A 13,501-nucleotide genomic window follows, 5' to 3' on the forward strand; every position below is an offset into this window, starting at 1 on the left:
CTCACGGGGAATGCACGTCGGTCGCAAAACTCGTGAAGATTTGATTCAGGACCTACAGGAGCATGAAACTTGACCATGCAGGGGTTCCCGCTATCTCTGATCCCAGTGGCTCAGAGACGGCCTCGCAGGATGGGCATATAGAGAATACAGAGGAGCGCAGAGGGATAGGTGGGGGGCAGTGGGGACAGATGGGGGGTAGTGGGACAATGTAGGGGACAGGAGGGGGGAAGTGGAACAGGTGGGGGTCAGTGTATCGGGGGACAGTGAGACAGGAGTGGGGAAGCACCAGTCCTCCAAGCACTTACCTGTCCAGCAGAGGCTCCTCCAGATGGTGTCAGCATCACTCCAGGACGGCTGCCTGTGTCCCTTCTCCCCCAGGACCTCCGGTGGCAAAAGAGCAGGCGGGCTCCTCCACCCTGACCTCGTCCTCTTCTGCTTCCTCCTTCGCACACTGACAGCGGGCCCCGCCCCTCATGTGCTCTGAGCGCTCACCGCTGATCCACCCACCACTCCGCTCTCCTCTGCAGCCGGTCCCTTGGCCTGGGTGACCCTCCTTGCTGTACCCTCAGCCTTGGCGGCCCTACCCCTTTCCCATGGAAGCCTCGCTTCCGTGGGAAAGGGGGGGGGTGCACTGCCGCCGTGCCCCCTGAAAAGTGCCGCTCTAGGCAAATGCCTTGTTTGCCTCGCGGCAAATACGCCCCTGTGTGTTACAGCACAGTGAATTATATAAGATAGATAATAGATAGTCTGTTATACTGACTCTACTCCGACTCACAAGAGGACTCAGCCATTATTCTCTGTAGTATTTTGGATCTGTGGGGGGCAGAAGAAGGTGAACCTTATTAACCTACATGAAAGCATGGATCCATCCTGCCTTGTATCAACGGCTCAGGCTGGTGGTGGTGGTGTAATGGTGTGGGGGATATTTTCTTGGCACTAGCAAGGTGTACCTAATAAAGTGGCCAGTGAGTGTATATAGAAAGTTGCTGCGGGAGAACACAGTGATTATTGCTATTATCTATAGCTCCTGGCAATAATCACATGAAAAAATATGACAGGCTGGTTGTAAGTAAGTCATACAATAACTGAATTGGGTACAATCAATAGATGGTTAGAATCTCGACCGGACCCTGTTGAACCTGCCAAGATTCAAACCATCTATGGCTGGCTTAAGGGAGGATATCAGGCTAAAGAGATTGTGAGAGTATAAGGGAGGAAATGAAGCCTGAGACTGTGTTTTACGAATGACCTGGAGGAAAGGGAGGAGAAGACACTACTGTAGCGCTGGGGTCTGTGAGACCTGCAGGACTTACATCTGATGAACAAATGAAATGAAAGTGGTTGTAAAGTGAAGTGACTGGCCTCAGGTGATACACAATGATGAAAAAATACTCCTACATAAGTTGTACCTGTCTATCTGCAGTCTTCTCTACGTCGGTCAAAGTGCTGAATTTATAAAGCTTATCTGAGGTTCAGAAGAAAGAGGGTGGAAAGCTCTGCAGAGCTCTGTGATGACAGCTCTATGAGCTGATTGGTGGAAAGAGACACACCCCCTTCACACAGAGCACAGGAACAGAGCTGAGGCTGTCAGTCACCAGCTGTTTGCTGGAGATCCCTCCCCTGTCACCTTTTTTCTCTTGGTGTCAGGAAAATTGTCAGAAGAGATTCATGCTGACAGCAGAGGAATGAAGCAGCAGACAGAAATGGCACTTTGTGCTCTTAATTGAGACACATCCTATAGAGGGATATGCTTTGTTCATATTTCATGTCTGACATGACAACCACTTTAACATTACCCAAGCTCCTCGCATGCTCACACCATTGCTTAAGTACTAGAAGTGTGAAACATTCTGGACCAATGAAAAAAAGGCATCCAAGAGGCGCTGGGACTTTGATATGAGTTTAAACAAGGTAGTGGGAAGGCAAAAAAGATTTGAAGAGCCGGTTGGCTCAAGTAAGGCTGCTCACAACAGACAAGGCTACTCTCCCTTGGGTACTCCAGCAGCTTAGCAGAAGAAGACGTACATATATGGAAGGAGCGCCAGACCAAAAGATAAAAGAGTTAAAATTCATTTATTAATGTTGTGTTAAAAGACAGCCAACGTGTTTCGGGGCTCAAAGCATCAGCTCCTTCATCAGGGCTACAATATAATTATAAATATAATTGTGACTGATAAAATCATGAGCCTAACAATCATAAAACATCATGGATAACATACATTTACATGTGTGTAGACATACAGTATGTGCATCCAAAAATGTCCACAACTACACAAACATGCATACATGCAATGAAATGAAGATGAAGAGATGAGGAAACATCAGATAGTATGTGATAAGGTGCAATGGGTTCATTTTCAAAATTAATATTATCAGATTCTACTTAGTTAGTAGATGCCATTGCACCATTGTATATATAATTGAAATAATACACATGAAAACAGAATTCAATACAAACCAAAATTTGTCATTGATGCACAGATGTCTAAAAAAAGAAACTCATAAGTTAAAAGAACTAAGCAGTTCTTAGAAACTAAGTAGCATATGTTATACATTACGTTTTATGCTTGTTGGGCTCCATGTACGCGAGTCTACCCTAAGGCTGCATTCACATCTGAGCATAGCCTTTTTTCAGCATTTTTGCCGAGTTTTGTCAGGCACAGTTTTTGTGCATTTTTGAACGTTTTCATACAGTGTTTTTGAACTTTGGCATTTTTTTTGTTAGCCAATAGAGAAAAATATCATCTGTTATATCATTTGTTGCTAGGTTTTTCTTTTTTTTTTAGTTCTTCCGTCAGCTTTAGTTTTTATTATTATTTTTATTATTATTGATTTTTTATTATTTTGTTTTTTGTTAGGGTAAGGGTTAGGTTAGGGTTAGGATTGGGTTTAGGTTGGGATTAGCATTTTATTTATTATTTTCTTATTATTTATTTATTATTTTATTTATAGTATTTTACTTATTATTTATTTATTGTTAGGGTAATAATATTAATAATAATAATAATAATAATAATAATAAAATGAATAAATAAATGTCAAATAAATACACAAATAAATACAAATATTCATAAATAAATACTTCTAATAGTAAATTAGTATATTAATAATAAATAACCCATAACCTTAACCCCAAAACCTAAAAAGGTAATAAAATAATAATAACAATAATTTGTTATTATTATTATTGTTATTACTAATAATATATTTTTTGTTTGGGTGTTTATTTATTACTACTATTATTATTATTTTTTGTATTATTATTATTAATAACAATAATAATAATAATAAATTTAATTTTTTAAGGTTAGGGGTTAATTTTTCTTTATGATCTATTAATCATGATTTTTTATTTATATGTGTACTTATTATATTTATTTTACATTTATTTGTTCATATACAAATTTTTTCAGTTGAGCAGAAAATCGCACAAAACGCATGCAAACACACGCACAAATGCACACAAACGCGTCAATCACGCATTTCTATTCTTTTCTATGGGAACAAAAACGCACCAAAAACGTGCACATCTGCCCAAATTGAGCTACAAAAGTAGCTCCAAAACTTTTTTGATCTTCAGGTGTTCTGCTTCAGGGGACTTTGATTGGAGATGTGAACCATCTCCATAGAGTAATATTGATTTTTTTTCCCCTGAGCGTTTTGGAGCATTGAGCTTCACTCTACAAAACTCTCAGGTGTGAATGTAACCTGACCTCGGTACTGCGATCTTGCCGGCGTTTGCATTTTCCCACGGTCAGCGGTCAAAGGGCTTATGTACACGAGCAGCTGTTAACCATGAGTTTAGGAGCTTTTGGCATTTTTTTGCTAAAGCTTCTAAACTGAACTCCATAAAAGCCTGTGTGTCCATGTACACATTGGCTTTTAGCAGAGTTTAGGAGCTGCTGCGGTTAGGTGAGGTTAAACCTCCCTCTCCTGAAAGCAGAAGAATCGCGTTCAGGATAGGAACGTTTTGACCACTGGCTGTGGGAAAATGCAAAACACAGCAAAATCGCAGTACCGCGGTTGCCGCGTTTTGCTGTGATTTGTGGTTTCCTGCAGTTGGCGGTCAGGGTAGGCTCGTGTACATGGATTTTATCAGTCACAATTATATTTACATTGTATTATGTTTTATTGTAGTCCTGATGAAGAGGGAGTTCCTTGGACCCCCGAAATGCATTGGCTGTCTTATCTTTTGGTGCTCCTTCCATATTAGCAGAATGAAACATTCTGGTGGCTTTGAGTACTGAAGGGGAAAAATGCCATTTTATTTAGAAAATATTTATAAATATATATAAAATATTTTGAATAAGCAGACGTATTGCATACATTCTGTATTTAGAAAACATATTTTTTGTGTAACATTCTGTATTTTATCTGTATTTTTTTTATTATTTGTGTTAGAATGCAGAAGAAATGTCTCTTCTGCAATAAACAGCCTGTCTGCTCGTAAATTTTGTAATGTTGAATTTAGTTCCGCTTTCATTTCTCCCATGTAAACAAAATCAGAGCTGTGGTAATACCGCAACTCAGAGTATGCTTATTCATGCTGCAATTACTAAATGTGCCCTGCTAATCTTCCTTATAAAAAAAATTGTACGAGAAACACGATTTGAGTGCCTTTTATAAAATGGACAAATCACATAATTAAATGTAGTTAACCCAACTTTTTTAACCATAAATTTTGTAATTAAATCTTAGTTAATCCTTGTTATTTTTATTGAATTTAAGAGCTCAGGTGGTAGGAGGAGCACACTTCGCAATGGGTGCTAGAGAACCTTGTAATAAAAATGATTATATGCATAAAGCACAGAAAAACATAACAAAAACACATTAGCTTCATTTAACACTGTCTTAGTTCCTACAGAATTTCCATATGTTCCTAGGGTGCCTAGGTTTTACAGGAAATTGTTTGCAAACCTTAAAAATACATGTAGCGCTACTCCCATAGGAGCCGCAGGGATATTGTCCAGGTCCTTCGCCAAATACTTTGACCCGCAGCCAGGCACATAGGCTCATTCACTCGTTTCTCCAATAATCAGTCTAGGGGTGTTGTTTTTGTTGTTTTTATTTTTGAAGAATTGGGATAGGGGTGAAGGAGATGAGTGGGATACTCCAAATTAGGAACTTTGTACATTGAGAATTTTGTCTAATCTTCAGGGCATGCTACATTATTATTATTATTATACAGTATTTATATAGCGCCAAAAAGTTTGCTCAGCGCTGTACGTTATAGTGGGGGACAGTACAGTGACAATACAATGCACGAGGGGTTCGAGGGCCCTGCTCTTTGGAGCTTACAATCTAGCCATCAGAATCTGTGCTTGAATCAAACAGTGTACTTCAGCTTTACGGCCGGTTCACACTATAGAAATGCAGTCCAGATGCGTTCCGGATGCGTTTCCGCATGCACATTTTTGATGCGTTCTGGTGTGATTTTGATGCTTTTTTGACATGTTCCAGTGTGTTTTTTATGCATCCCAGTTAATTTTTACCCTCTCTTTTTCTTCAATTTAAATAGGGACATGTGCATTTTTTGGTGCATTTTTGTGAGTTTTTTATGCATTTTACCGCGTTCCAGGACAGTTCCTGACAAAATGCAGCATGTTCTACTTTTTTTCTGCAACCGGAACACACTGGAATTGCAAGCACTGATGTGAACTATGACATTTACAACCATATAACCTAAAAGCAACTGAAAGGAATGTAGTATGAACTGGCCCTAAACCAGTAGCAACAAGTAGTAGCAGTTACAGCAGTAACTCCTTTAGAGCTCCAGAGAAGTGTCCCTTTAAGTAGTAGTGGGCTCTTCTGAATACCAGCCGTTTCCCCTTTGCTAAACCCACAGCTGACTTCCTAGCATCAGAGGGGGTTTAACAGCACACATTTTTTAAGATCCTTAGGGACGTCTGCACTCACAAGGCCCAAAAGCAACTGGACACCATCCTCTGTGATACTCTAGTAGCAACTCTGGAAATACCAGGTAAACTCTGGACACGAACTTGAGGAAACCAAACCTTTTATTTACTAGCTGGGACTTAGCCAGACAGTGTCTGTAAAGCTAAGTGCCTTCAAACGCCTCTTACATGGTCTATATACCAACAATTACATCACAATGCATATATCTGCTCTTTCACTTTCTGTACATTCAAAAGACTTTCTAAACTGTGCAGTATATGGCCTTGAGTACCAGCTACAGATAAGAATACCAGCTACAGATTGGAAAACATTACTTCACAGGAAATAAGGGAGGGGGGAAGTGAGCTGGTGACCTTGCATTTGCAAACAGAGGCTGCTAGATATGATAAAGTTTAAAGGGGAACTCTGCAATATTTGGGTGCTGCCACAATACCAGACCAGATCTTCAGTAGATGGCCCCTTTCTCTGGGATAGGCTGAGGCTGTATCAATATTCATGCTGCCATCTGCATAGCTCCACACCTATCATTCAGTAACTTCTGCAGTCTCCTGGAAACAGAGAATGCTAGGCAGACTAGCAGCATCTGAGCACACAGAACAGACCTCACTAAATGATCACAGCTGACTCAGTACAGTGAGCTAACTATACTTTAACCAAGCACCTACCTAGGAGGGTGCTACATAAAGATAATATCAATTACCTCTCTACCAGAATAAATAATTACAGCTTTTAAAAGGTTGAAATTTTCAGTACAACAAAATAAGAACTTCACATGCCACCTGCTGAAGCAACTTGTGTGCTAACCCGTTTGATGGAACATTCACCTGGACTCTGGGGATATGGTAAAATTCACAAAGGGGAGGGGGCTGTCTTCCAGAGTGACAGTTCAGAACTATCCATTTGAGTTTTAAACCAGCCCTGTTTAATGTGAACAACATAATTGTCCTGATACTGGTCTAAGCAATGTGCAGCGGGCTGCATTAAAAAACACAAACTGTGTAAGTTGATTTTTTTTTTTACACTGCAAGGTTGTCTTAAACATTTTTATATTTTTAACAGTTTTGGTTTTGAGATCAAAGGTACAGGGCAGGCATGATATTAAATGACAGTTCATTATTAAGAGAAGAAATATTGTTGTGCAGTCCTGTTCAGCTCTAGCCACAGGAAACATGCAGCACAAACATGATACCTCTCCATGTAGAGAAGCCTTATTAAATATTAAGAGGAACTTCAGACTGGCCTACAAGTCACTTTCTCTCACAGCAAAATGGACACGGGAAAGGTAGGTACTTTCAATTGTTCAGTTTGAAAGTTGAATTTAGGTTTATGAGACAAGGAGGATTAGAGTCAAAGTAGCTATATATATGGTTTGTCTTCACGATCAAGGATTGATCATAGAAGGTAAGTGCAACTAAATATCTCAGATACCCGAGGTCCTTACTACTCCAAAAATGTGTGATATACTGTATGTCATGGAAAAGAACATTTCAAACTGCTGTACTGTTAGATATTTGGGCCTGTTTAGTTGGGTGTTTACAGCCCTACTGACAGCCCAACCAAAATCTGCCTGTGCTTCTGCTGCTTTAGTCCTCATGCACACTGGATGTTTTTACAGCTGCTGTTTTTGGATTTTTTTTCTACAGCTAGTAAACACCCCAGCATGTTATCCTATGTGTCCATGCACACATAGATGGATAAACGCCGCAAAATGCTAATGCAAAAACGCTAAAAAAAGCTGAAAACTCACGTATTTAACGTGACTTTACACAGCTAACTTTACCAGCGTTATCAAAATGTCCAGTGTGCATGAGGACTTATGCAGGCCATAGACAAGTCAAAAACCGGCCATTTTTTTTTTTGTGGTGAACCCTCTGTATTCACTCTGGTGAAGTCTTCTCTTGATTGTTGACTTTGACACACATACACCTACCTCCTGGAGAGTGTTCTTGATCTGGCCAACTGTTGTGAAGGGTGTTTTCTTCACCAGGGAAAGAATTCTTCGGTCATCCACCACAGTCGTTTTCCGTGGTCTTCCGGGTCTTTTGGTGTTGCTGAGCTCACCGGTGCGTTCCTTCTTTTTAAGAATGTTCCAAACAGTTGTTTTGGCCACGCCTAATGTTTTTGCTATCTCTCTGATGGGTTTGTTTTGTTTTTTCAGCCTAATGATGGCTTGCTTCACTGATAGTGACAGCTCTTTGGATCTCATCTTGAGAGTTGACAGCAACAGATTCCAAATGCATATACCACACTTGAAATGAACTCTGGACCTTTTATCTGCTCATTGTAATTGGGATAATGAGGGAATAACACACACCTGGCCATGGAACAGCTGAGAAGCCAACTGTCCCATTACTTTTGGTTCCTTAACAAGTGGGAGGCACATATGCAAACTGTAGTAATTCCTACACCGTTCACCTGATTTAGATGTAAATACCCTCAAATTAAAGCTGACAGTCTGCAGTTGAAGCACATCTTGTTTGTTTCATTTCAAATCCATTGTGGTGGTGTATAGAGCCAAAAATGTTAGAATTGTGTCGATGTCCCAATATTTATGGACCTGACTGTATGTACCAAAGCAATTTTTTTATGCCATTCAGTGTTGAGTGGGTTTTTAAAGGGCAACATTAAAATATGAAATTCCTTTTAAAAAACCATGCACGGGGATTATTTAAACCTGCAAGTGAAGTTGCCTAGAGCATCAGAAAACAGAAATAAAAACTATTGCTTCCAAATGACATTTTCCAGTGGAAAAGGTACCCCTTAAAATCTATACCACTCAATTTACCAGCTATCTTCGATCTGTTTGTAAAAAATAGCATGGGGCCCCTTCAAAATTCATACCAGTCTTTTATGCAGTGGATAAGGTCCCCCTAAAAATCTATACCAATCCCTAATCTACTGGATAATGGTCTGGTGTGGTTTTTGAGGGAAACTCAGGCTAAAAAGAAAAAAATGGTGTGAGGTCCCCCAAAATCCATACCAGACCTTTATCCAGGCATGCAGCCTGGCTGACCAGGAAAGGGAGTGGCAGCTAATGTGCGGCCCTTCCCTTCTGAACCATACCAAGCCATGTGCTTTCAACATTGGAAATGTACTGTGCAGAAATGGGGGGCACAAGCCCACCCCTACAAGAATAAGTGATACATTCTACCCCTTGTTACTCATTACAAAAAAGTGAATAGTAAATAAAAACACAGACACTGTAAAAAAAATCCTTTATTAACTGCTTCCCGCCTGCATTATAGCAGAAATACTGCTACAGCGTGGCACGGGTGCGCAAAATCACGTATATATATATATTTTGCTTTTCTGGATACAGGGCGCACGCGAGCTGCGCTCTGTCATTCGCGGCCACGGCTGTCAATCACCGGGTCCCGGATGGTAATTACTCGCCGGCACTTGGTGATTTCCGAAGATATCCAATGGGGAGGAGGACTGTTTTGTATACTAACAGTTCTCCTCCCTGTCAGCTAGGGGACACACTGCTCTGGAGCTCATCCAGAGCAGTGTGATTACAGTGAAGCCCCCTAGTAAAACATTCCCAGCACACAGTTAACCCCTTCCTGCCCAGTGCCATTAGTACAGTGTTGGTGCTTTTTTTTAGCACTGATCACTGTGTTGGTGTCACTAGGGATGTCAGTGACACCAAGTCAGTTCCCCCTGTGTCAGAATGTCCACCACAGTCCCACTATAAGTCGCCGATCGCCGCCATTACTAGTAAATTTATGACAAAATTTGTTTTTTTAAATTTTTTTACTGGACATGTTTAATAGCAAAAAGTCAAAAAAAAATTTTTTCTCAAAATTGTCGGATTTTTTTTTTATAGCGCAAAAAATAAAAAACGCACAGGAGATCACTTACCAACAAAATAAATAAATGAAAGTGACAAAAGTGACTATAAACAGGAGTGAAGCGCATATGATTGAGCGCTAAAGTGACCACTATGCAATGAAGTGTTTCGCCAAGCAATAGCGAGGATGGTAGTGATATATATAAATATATAAAGGTGACAATGGTGAATAGTCCAGCATGAATATAGGGTAATGCAAGAAAAATAATGAACAAAGTCCAATGTATTCAAGTGAAATATCCATGCACGTGACTCTGTGCTAAGGGATTGCTGTATGAATGCACTCACCAGAAGTGCATTATAAATGCGCATAAAATCATATCCAAATCCTCCGAGATGGAAGTATGGACCCAGGAAAGGAACTCCACTGGCTTATTTTCAGCATACAGGGAAGACACCAGACATCAAACATTGGCCTGTCACAGCATACAGGTATAGCTCCAATGGTCTCTCTCCACCATAGATAAATGATGTCACAATTGATGTGTTCCACCTTAAGGGAAATGGCTCGCATAAACAAGCCACAACAGGAATACTGATAGTGTAGTAATTTTATTATTGATAAAAGCAAAGCATCCACGTGGGTAAAAGCATAGAACTGGCAGCTCAACACTCACAAAAATGGCCGCTGGCTGCTGGCATGACGTCAGTACGGCAAGGCTCCTCCCTGATGCGTTTCGTACGCATGCACATTGTCAAAGAGATCCGCATGGAGGGCGGGTGGCCATTTTTGTGCTTGGTGAGACACTTCATTGCATAGTGGTCACTTTAGCACTCAATCATATGCGCTTCACTCCTGTTTATAGTCATTTTTGTCACTTTCATTTATTTATTATATCATATATCGCTGCATTTTACATTTTAGTCATATTTGCGGATATAGGGGTTCATCCTTTCATACTAGCTGCTTTATTGTATCGTACGCTCGCTTGTTACCTTTTTGTATGAATGGGCTGCCCTATGCACGTAGCACGAAAATGTATGAAAACACGTAACAAAAGTGTGAAAAAATGTGCGTTCACAAAACACTAGGTTTGAACCTAGCCTAAGATTGTAATTTTCAACGCTAATCTGACTCTGAGCTGAAAATAACTGTCACTTTAAAAAGCAGTATACTTATTTTAGTGTGTTAGCTTTGTGAATTGAGCCTGAAATGTTACTACTACACTGAGGAGCCACAGGTAGTAGTTTCAGTTTAAAAAAAAAAACCTAACCATCATGTTTAAACGGCAATAAAACAAAAACTGACAGGTCCACTTGTTAGGGCCACATGTGAAAATGCTTAGGTATATATTTAACTATTTCTGAGTGCAAAGTAGGCCTTTCTGTTTTTTTTTTTTAATAATTAATGTGTTGTTTAAGTGCTTTTTAATATTCTTCATATCAGAAGCGCTGACAATAGAGAAACACATCTAAAAGCCTCAATAATTCAACGACTTGACAAAATAAAACCTCAAATATATGTTTTTGGTCAGCTGTTTGTGATAATAATATTACATTAATAGAGACATGCTGGGGACTTCAAGAAGGTTCTTAACCTTACATGATAGATGTATAAGCATCGCAGCACAAACAGGAAATCTATAAATTAAATATTGACGTAGTGAAAATAAATAGTCATTGCATTATTGTACTTCAATATTTAAGCGAAGGGTTGATCTAAAAAAGTTTTTAGAGACTTTAGTGAAGAGATCACTGGTGCCCCAATAAACGATGGAACCAATGTTAGGGATACAAGAGGGAAGCCTTAAGCTGGCCATAGATGGATTCAAATTTGGCTGGTTCAGAAGGACTGTGATTGTTAGATCCACTTCTGCTGAACAGGCAAGTGGGAAAATTTTGTTGATCAGCAGCTGCAGCCACTGATCAGTGTATGCTGGTCTTGTTGTCACAGTACAATGTCCCGGCAAGGGGGGATCCCTCAATCTACCTCATTTGTGTGAATAGAGGAATCTATTCATTCGTTTTCATTCAGCCCAGCTGGCCGTACTCATTTAAGGCCAGCTTTATGGTTCATGCACATGAACAATGATAGACATTTAATATGCCTAGTGTACATTTCCCTGCATTTTCCTATGTCCAGGAAGATGCATGTGCTGTGTATTGGCCTGCCACAAAAATGAATGGCTGTATGTGGCCAAACTTTTGTAAACACTGGTGCATCTTTGCATCGGTATTTACCTGTGCATGTGCATCTGGTGTATTTTCCTACACATTATACACATACAGCCATTCACTTATATGGCAGGCTGTACTGTATGTGACATGTGCTGCTCCCTGACCATGGAAAAGGGCTATCCGTGTACATGATCGCTAAAAGCCCTGTTGGATTTTATTGCCACCTGCATCCCTGTTAGATGGCATCACCAAGGGATATATCTATGGCAAGCACTGATATTGAGTCCCTGTCCGAACATCTGACACCCAGTGGCGGCACTATGGGGGTGCAGACAGCACCCGGGTGATAACCACCTGAGGGTTGACACAATCCCATCCGTGACAGCGCACTGATTGTTGGCTGCTCTGTCCTGCTTCTGCTGTCAATCTGCAAAGGCAGGAAAGAGCCCTGTGGCAGGCTAGAGGGGAAGCGTTGCTGGATCTAGGGGGTGCGGGGGTGGGCTGGGCTGCACCCCCCAACATTTTGGTCTTGACCCCCTGGCTGGCCCTCCTCAGGGCATTGAGCCTATGCCTGCTGAGCTCCCTCTCCCTATCCCCGCACTCAGGGACAGGACAAGGAGAGCAGCCAGCACAGTAAAGTACAGTAAACTCGGGACAGGAGAAGTGGCAGCAGTTCAGGATGAGCTGTGCTCTCTCTCTCCTGTCATAACAGCAATCCTTCATCATACAACAGATAATACTGGATCGTTCTAACATAAGACTGTCCATTGCCCTGCTGACCCCTGCCCCCCTGACATTTTTACTTTACACAGTGGTGCGGCAAAATATGGGGTGTGGTGGGGGGGTGACACCATGTTTTACCGCACCAGGTGACACCAACCCTAGTGACGCCACTGCTGACACCGTATTTAGAAAACAGATCAGAGCCCCCCTTCTATAAGGCTTGGTTCACACCAGTGCAGTGCGTTCCTCTGTGATTCGCATGCAATGCAATGGAATGTGATTTGAGCTTGTTCATTTTGAATGGGCTGAATTGTACTGCAGCACACCAAAAGAAGTGCATGAACTACTTTAAAAAAAAGTCACTGGAACTGGATTGCATGACACTTCTGCACCATGCAATCTGGTGCAAGCAAACGACCTACATTTGGGGTGTCGCTACCTGTTAAACGAAGTGTTACTAAACCCACACCAGTAAAATCAGTCTGTATATGCAGTAAAGCATGCTTGTTATACTCAATGTGGAACCTAAGGGATTAATTCTCTGCATTGTGCAAAAACGCTGTTTGATCCTGACTTCTCTGATTCTCCCATTCTTCCAGTGTACCCCTCTTATCTCCTGCTAAGACATATCGTGTGGAATCACTCTGCACATGCTCAGTTTGGTGTGTATTGCTAGAGAGTTTTTTTTCTCTTGGGAGAGTGCATGTGATCAGCACAGAGCCAATCAGCACTGCCCAGACAGAGGTCAGGGGTCCTGCATCCTCCTGCAGCAAAATGAAAACTCTTCCTACAAGCTTTTACCAGTGCTCTGCTGGACACTGATAGAAGTTACAAGACTGCTCTAACTGCTGATGAGAAGAGGTATTTAGCAGTTTATATTTACTAACATAATTG

This window comes from Staurois parvus, unplaced genomic scaffold, assembly GCF_062004578.1.
Source record: "Staurois parvus isolate SC_StPar_1 unplaced genomic scaffold, SC_StPar_1.0 ptg000006l, whole genome shotgun sequence".
Lineage (NCBI taxonomy): Eukaryota > Metazoa > Chordata > Amphibia > Anura > Ranidae > Staurois > Staurois parvus.